Source organism: Ornithodoros turicata, chromosome 1 (assembly GCF_037126465.1).
Source record: "Ornithodoros turicata isolate Travis chromosome 1, ASM3712646v1, whole genome shotgun sequence".
Lineage (NCBI taxonomy): Eukaryota > Metazoa > Arthropoda > Arachnida > Ixodida > Argasidae > Ornithodoros > Ornithodoros turicata.
In genome coordinates, this window is record NC_088201.1 from 108,408,677 (window position 1) to 108,417,287 (window position 8,611).

Below are 8,611 nucleotides of genomic sequence, written 5' to 3' on the forward strand. Positions count from 1 at the left end.
ACAGTGCTCTGCCATCTGTATCATGTCGCGCTGTGCAGTGTGGCAGTAAGGCACTGTTGAGCACTACCACACCCACTCCACACTGACGAGTAGTACCAAAACTAAAGAAGCCGCGGACATTGCAATGCTCTGTGAACTTGACTACGTCGGAGAAGCAGGTAAAGTGAACCTCCTGCAGAAGGAGCAGATCACACCTTACGCTACGAGCGAACTGTATTACTTCTTCCTGCTTTGCTGCAGTTCGAAACCCCTGCACATTAAGAGTCAGTATGCGTAGCACCATGTAAGAAATTAGGGCAAACCACTGTGTTCCAGTTCCCATGGTAGGCTAGATATCAAACATGTCCACGTCGTCGCCACACGAAACGGTTTTGGCTTTTTTGTGTGTGGGCATTGTCTTCAGCGCAGCGGGGTCGCTATCACTGGGTGAAGAGTGGCGGCAGTGTTTCCCGGAGACTCCAACAGCAGGGTCGTCAACGACTAGATCACACAACTCTGCGGCTTCACCATGAGATCCTGCCAGAGAGTAGAGTGACGTTGATGAACCAGGAGATGACACTAAAGGGCTCACTTCATCACCGCTGGTGGCAAGGCCAGCTCCCTGCACATGACTGAGCTCGTGCAGACCATCGGGGCCCTCCAAGTTATTAGACCCGTATGGAAGTTCACTTGCTGGTTCGTCACACGAAGAAAACAGAACCTTATCTACGGCGTCCACTGCCGGCGCGGCCTCAGCAGGCGATGTCGCTTCGGAAGAAATAGGCTCATTGCTAGCGGGTTCACTCAAGGCGGGAAATTCCGCATCAGACTTCACGGGGACAACTTGCTGAGTGGGTGCAGCAGCAGACACAGGAAAAGCAGCCGCCCTCGATCCGTGACGCTCTCCCTTTGCAGCTGACGAGTATGACCTGCGCATGACACAATCCACCGTGGCGTGACCTTGGCCGCAGCGGAGACATGGGGCTCTGCAGCCGACGGTGTGGTGACCAAATACGGCGCATCTTTCACAGCGAGGTGCCTTGCAGTCACCGCGGATGTGCCCCTCCGACCCGCACCTTCCGCAAACCTTCTTGATGCCCTTATAGTCTACCAATGCACGATCAGACCCAACAGTGACGAAGTTGGGTACCGGCTTCTTCATCTCGAACTTGACTATGCGAGTCCCGTTGCGGATGGTAGGGCGGTCCTTGTATACCGGAAACGAAAATGCCAGTACAGTGCCGTAAGGCGCCAAGGCACGCACCAGGACGTCATCGGGAACATACTCCGGAAGTCGCTTGATAGTGAGATAGGCAGTTCTTGTCGAAGAAACTGGGGTAAGAAGAACGTCAACCTCCTCAAAGGTTACCTTTCCAACTCCGAAGACCAGATCGCGTGCTCTCTTGTTCGAAACAACAACTTGGAAGTTCAAGCCACCCCGATGCTGAATGGAATGAACCTGGTCGTCGACCAGCTGACAGATAGCGTCGAGGACACCATCTACGGAAGCCCCGTCGGGCACGGTGAAATCGAAGGCATGGTCTTTAGGAGGCCTTACGGTACAAAGAGCTGCCGAGATAGTAGCCGCAAGAGCGGGAGCGGTGGGTGCCGCCTCAGCTGACATCGTGAAACGGACCGGGGGCAGACCCACACAGTAGGAAGTCGAGCCCCAGGAAGTTCTTAATCGTAGAAGAGAGCAGTGAAGGCACGTCCGTTCGCTATAACGCCGCACCTGGAGTTAAGCAGCGATATGTCGACCAGGGCTTTCCTTCAGGTGTTACGGAGATTCGTCTTTGTTGGGTCATCTATTCGGACAACTTTCTGACGTTTAAACGAAGCAAACGTGAACTGACGGGCCTGTGGCACGTCCTAAGGGACCCACAGGTCAGCGATCATTTCCCTATTTGTAAGATCGAATGGAAGTTCATCGTTGAACGGGCCCCATGGTGGGGCGGCTTCTACGAGTGACTAGTAAGGAATGTGGAAACTTCCCTGAAAAAAAGTTTTGGAAAGGAGGCTTCTAGACGCTGAAGAGATGCGTGCAGTGCTAACTGAAGTAGAGGCCGTGGTAAATTCACGTCTCATCGCCTTCATTTACATGGACACTGCATGGGGCACCCCTCTTTTTCCATCGCTTTTCCTCGTGGGAAAGCGGTTGACGTCGCTACCAAGGCCCAAGCGAGACGAGATTACTTCTACTAAAGCTGCGCTGCACGACCTGTGGACCAGTCGGCAAGAAGATCTTGCTCACTGCTGGAAACGGTGGCGCAAAGAATATTTGACAGAGCTTCGTTCAGCTCATGCATCCAAAACAAACAGCTCTTCATCATCAACATCACTAAAGATTGGCGACATTGTTATTCTGCACGATAAGCATAAACCATGTCAGCTGTGGAAGTTGTGCAGAATCGAAGAGCTATTCAGCGGCAGGGACGGCAAGGTCAGGGCGTGCAACGTACGGTTACCAAACGGGACCACACGTAGACGATCCATTCAATTGCTTTACCCCCTGGAACTGTCGGACGTCTGGAAATGAGCAAGAACTCATTTGGGGGGAGTATGTTGGGACTTTGTTAATTGATTGTGTGAACTTTGTAGCATAGTCGTGATAACGACGAAAAGGAAAGTGGTGGCTCGCGTGCATTGTGTGACGTAGGGCTTTGTTGGGCTCTTTTGGTTAGATGGATACGAGCACGTTCTGGGCCCGCTTGCACGAAACAATCCTCGGTACGGTCCTCAACGGTCACCTTCCTCAAGCATTTCGTTCCTCAACTGAGGAATTTATGAGTTGCAGCAGAAAGTGGCTTGCACGAACGCTTTGAGAGACGTCCTAATTTGAGTGGATTGTGGCTAGGAACTTCCGGCAGGCTGGTATTGGTGGAACGAACATCAAAAGCTCCTCCCCGGAAAACACCGCGTCATTTCGCGTTTAGACCAACCAGTGATCGCGCTGAACGGGACTGTCGTCTGCTTTTGCTATCGCTCCATGTAATTTTACAAATGCGCAATAGCGAGCGATTGTTTTATTTTCACTGTTATGCATGTATAAGATAGTGTTGCTTGTATTTTTTTGCAATAAACGAGCCTCATACTACATACTGTCTCTTCCGTGTGACGGATAATTTCTCCCAAATGTGATCGCCGCCGCCGATATTCATCAGTTGCGGCGATTAGCTGGCCTCACACCAGGAATGGGAATATTAAAAAAGAGAGTAAAACGTTTGACATTCGCGACGATACCAAGAAATAACTTTTTCACAAATATTGCTGAGAAATACGTTACCCGCAATATGACCTGAGACATTTCATCAAATACATGAAAATGCGCGCTTTTAGTAAGCAGACGATCACGCAGTATTTCCGCGCTTTTGCTTTGTTGGAAATGGAAAGTGCTCCAGCAAAAAAGTGCCGTGCTTCTATGTGGAGCGATGAAGAAAGACTTGAGTTCCTCCAAGAGGTGATGGACAGGAGGACTGTCATCAGGGGAAAGTTTAGCCCATCGCTAACCAAAAAGATAAGAAGGCGGCGTGGCAACAAATAGCGGATGTGCTCAATGCACGTCACTCAACTACGCTACGAACTGTTGCAGAGTTGAAAAAACAGTGGGGCAACCTGTGCACAAGGCACAGAACCATTTAATAATAATAATTGGGGGTTTACGTCGCGAGACAACTGAGATCATGAGCGACGCCACAGCGGTCAGTCTGTGGATTGCTTTTGCCCACCTGAGGGTTCTTTAACGTGCGACGAAAGCTCATCACACGGCACCCCGTATTTAACGTCCCTCGCGGAAGACGGCGTGTCTAAGCAACTTGTGCCCTGCCATCAAGTTGCTGGCGTCCTCGGCCGGGTTCGAACCCGCGATCTCGGGATCAGAAGGCGAACACAGAACTATTTTCTCTGAGTTCAGAAGGCAGTCACTCCAAACTGGTAAGTAGCAATCAGGCTTTATTATATACATTAGTTTTATATTGGGTTCTCTTATGTACGCGTTCCTCATTTGCAATGTAAGTGAAATAAAGACATACACACAGTACTACATCATAGTGAACCTGTACGACGAGCATGACCTCCACCACTGACGTTATGAAATGCATCAAGAACTTCGCATAACACAGCAGAAGTCACATATCCCACAGTGGCTTACATACAATTGAATGATGAGAATGGAAGAAAAGCAATGAGAATGGAACCTGATTTGCTGGCTTCCTAGGAGCATCCTTTTGTGTCGCACTAAAGTGCTTTGGTGACAGCTTTACAATATATTCCTGCTAAAACATATTTAGAGTCATTTGACATGTCAATAACATACTACAACATAAGGTACACTACATATAGCTTTAGATCTACAAGGGCACACTGCTGAGCACACGTGTTCACAATTTTTTTTTTGTGCTACAACGTTCTGGGCTGCTGCTGATTACAGGTCGAGGAGGCAATGTCTCGCAGCCCTCTGTAATCACACAGGCTGTGATCGACAGTATTGGTGAATATTCCCCCAGTATCACTGGGGTTTAAGGAGGTATGGACAGCCGTGGATAAGTAATACAGGTATTATGTAACTAATAAGGCTGCCACCTGAAAAATTTCCAACAAGGCACGTCTTACATTGCGTTCAACTGTAATATGTAGTCTAGGGGAGCACAAACACTCCTGACAAGGTGGAGCAGGTGCAAAAGAGCACGACATGTTGGGACAAAAAATTTTCATAGGTCAGGACAGCACCTGATTGGCTTACTAATTTACAATGAGGCACTCCATACTGCATGTACAATGTGCAGAACATTGAAAGTGGGGTATAATGGAATCATTATATGTTATCTGTAAAATGGTTATTCGAAGGGGTTGTTTCATAATACACGCCACATAGTGTCACATCCCTTGCTGTGAAACTTGAAATGCACCCTCACACTGATGCAAACAATAACATTCTACAGGCAGGCAGACACACAGGTAGACGTAGAATGCTATTGTTTTCGAAGTGCTACAACCCCATTGAGCACGTTGTGCTAAAAGAAGAGCACCTGTGGTGTATTCAATAAACTATCTACAAGACATGCATACAGACACAAGAACAAACAACAATACAGCAATGGACTAATATGAAGAGCAAAATGTTGGGGCAACCCAAAAATATTATAACAATCCAAACATAACTATGCATATTAAACATTCCGCACTGCCCTTTGTGACATAACAAGTAAACTACGGTTGAAGCAAACTGTTCAAAACAAAACCCGAACAAAACGTGAACTGAGGAAGCACATATATGCACGCACAAAACACACAAAACTGGATCTCTTGTAAAGGCAAACATACAGCATATAAACAGAGTGCTACGGAACAATGAAGGAAATCGCTGTACATTTCACCAAACCAACTCATCCGTGTTTTTTTTTTTTTGCTTTCTACAACAGCGCTGCCATTATCGAGGACGTCATTGCAAGTCTGCCAGGGCCACCCACCAGTGTTGACCACGATTATGGTGCTGTGGTCCAGGATGTTGTGCCTGTAGGTGGGCTGCATGAAGATGAAAACTTTGTAATGACTTGCGAGGTGGGTGGCACAGGGGGTAGTGCCTCTTCACAGCCGTTTGCCGATGCTGGGAACGGTGCAGAGGAGCATCCGGCACGGAGCAGTACGCAGGCGCGTTCCCAGCGAGCCAGGAGGGACACTAGAGAGGTCCGCCAGAGAGTTGCTCTCGAGGAGCTTGAGCTATGCCATCTCAGGCAGGAAACAGAGCGTCTCAGGCAGCAGACTGAACTGCTGAGACACAACAAAGAGAGGCTGCTGCAGACAAAACTGGAGCTGGAGGTGGAACGTCTCCAGCAGCAGCAATAGAGGGTTTTACAAAGTCCGGCAACACTGAACCGTAACTACGCATCGGCGCCATTGTAGGGTATACGGGAACACGGGCAGTTTGAGCACTCATACGGATCGCGTCAAGGGCAGCAAGGTTGTGAATTTTGATTACGTCGGACGTCATCGATCGTCCGTGCTGACATGGCAGTTGCAGCTGTGCCGTCGACTGGGTGGGAAGCCGACACATCACGGCTACTGCAGGTCACAGTGGATTCGATACGTGCGTATCAGAAGGAAAGGTCATCAACTGAGCGCCACATGGAGCGCAGCTACCACTTTCTTGTTGAGTCATACGTGGAGACGGAGTCCATAAAGGCGAACTACACAAAGGAATGGTAAGCCATTCGGTAGTACACGCTGTACTGACAAGTTTAACACGTGCATATACATGTTTATAAACTTTGGGTTCGGATAACAACTAGTCTTCGCTCGCGCGAAAACGAACACTCAGAAACTGTTCGGATTTCTATCACTACATATCATTGTCATTTCATATGCAGCTTTGGAATCTTCTACGTCAAGGCTAAGTGCTACAGAAGTAAAAAGAAAGGTGCCCACCCGTACGCTGTTTCACTTGCAATCGATGACGACGGAAACATAGCAGAAGGCAAGTGCGACTGTCCGGCCGGTCTCGGGTCATGCAACCACCAGTTAGGGGTGCTGAGGAATGTTGCCTTGCTTCAAGAAAAGGGCTTCAGCAAGGCCCCCAGTCAAATTTCCGTCACAGACCTGCCACATTAGTGGGGAGTGCCAAGGGGCCGACAGATTAAAGGGACATCAGTTCAAGTTGTGGACTGGAGGAGTGTACGTGAAGGGGGACTAGACAGCCCCATCACATGCCGAATCTACGATGCCAGACGAAACCCAAGAAGCATTCCCACACAGCAAGTCACTGTATCAAAGTTTGGAGAAGCTCTTGCAAGGCTCAGTGAAGGAAGCATGTTTGGCCAGGCCCTGTTTGAAGCCTCTCAGAGAGAATCAAAGGAGACAAAGCTGGGCCCTGCATTCACGTCATCACTACTGGCATACCAGCAACCACTGGTCCCGTTTGGATACGACGTAGTCCTCTCCTCAGACATCCGTGCAGTTGCTGGGAGCACACGTAAGGTACCGCAAGATTACAAGCCATTTGTGCAGTGTCAGCCATGGACAGCACCACCAAACTACAAGGGCAATGATATCATAAAGGTAAAAAGTACGATTTGCTTGCTTTAGTGATCATATTTCGAACACACTGCGTTACACTTACAGAGGCTCGAGATTTCACTTGAAAGTGCCCAAAGCCTTGAACAGAACACACGTCAACAAGCGAAGAGTGAAACCTGGCTCAAGGAGTGTGGGCTGCGACTTACTGCATCGAAGTTTGGCACTGTCATGAAACGAAAGGAGTGGACAGAAGAAGGTCTGGGAGCCATTGTTTCGAGGAAGGACCTGTCAGACTGTGTTCGAGCGATCAGATACGGTTCACCGGCTGCATGAAGGCAATGATAATAAATTTATATACCTCAGCGATTCACTTTTATGTCCAAGACACTACAGTCCCCTGTAACATGAGAAAGCAACTGGACATTCCGTTTTGCACTTGTAATGGGTATGTGAAATTCATTTCCACGGTTAAGTCCTTAAAGTGTACCTTAAATGTACCTGTACTCACACATTTAACATCTGTACATTAAATGGTTACATCTCAACACAAAGATTTCAGAAAGATCCAAAAATAAAAAATAGCAGGCTGTTACCATGCTGTCACTCAACCGCCTTAATGATTGCCGGCTGCATATTGCTCAGAATTGCACAAACCGTTAAAAATCTGGTTTGCTACAGGAGCCAAGGATATGGGAATGTACCGGTCAAAAATGTGATAGGTCTTAATTCTTTGAATCCTCCTCTCAACATGGATACGAAGAGCAGCGATCTCCTGTGTTTCCTGGTTTTCTTCAGCAGAAAACTGACCTTTTGTCAGGAACGGCGGAATATTCAAGGACACATTTTTGGCTTGTAGTAGATCTGCAATGCGGAATCCCTTATCGGCCATTACTGAGTCATATGCATCGAAAGGCATCCCCAAAAACCCACTTCGCACAACGCATTCTCTGTCGGACAGTGACCCCATGAACAGCTCGGACACAAAGGTCAGGAGACCATTGGGTGCAACACCAACCAGTCCTTTGAATGTATTTGCAGACTTCTAACTGGAGTATGTTCCTGATTGGGTTACAAACGAGCTTGCCACCTCACACCTGAGCTCAGTCGCATCAATGATGACCCTTGTCGTTGGGTACTTTTCCTTGAATCCATTTGGCATGGTCTCATCAATGAATGATCATGGCTGCCAAAGTGGTAACTGGGATAGCTGAATGTAGAGGTAGTTAATCCATGACAAGAAGATCCTGGACACAGTACTCAACGAAATGTTAAACAGGTGTCCAAGATGCTTGTGAAATAGTCCAACTTTCAGCTTGATCAAAACTAGGAAGAGCTGATCTTCTGTGTCAAGTTTTCGAGGCCGGCCAACGTTGTCGCTGGAAGCACTGCCTTGCCACAGTACCACGTTTTTCCCACTCTCCTGGGTTGAGATACTCATGCAGTTCTCTAAAGTGCGCGTACGAGGGAAGTCCTGTGTAAAACCGCACGTCATCATCACTATCCTCGAACTTATTAATACTGAAGGCGACCTGCTGCTCCTCCAACTTTTTTCGTTTTCCTTCAGTCATTTCGAGTTGTGCTTGCAGCCTGTACACTTCTTCCGTTTTCTCTCTCAGGCATTTAC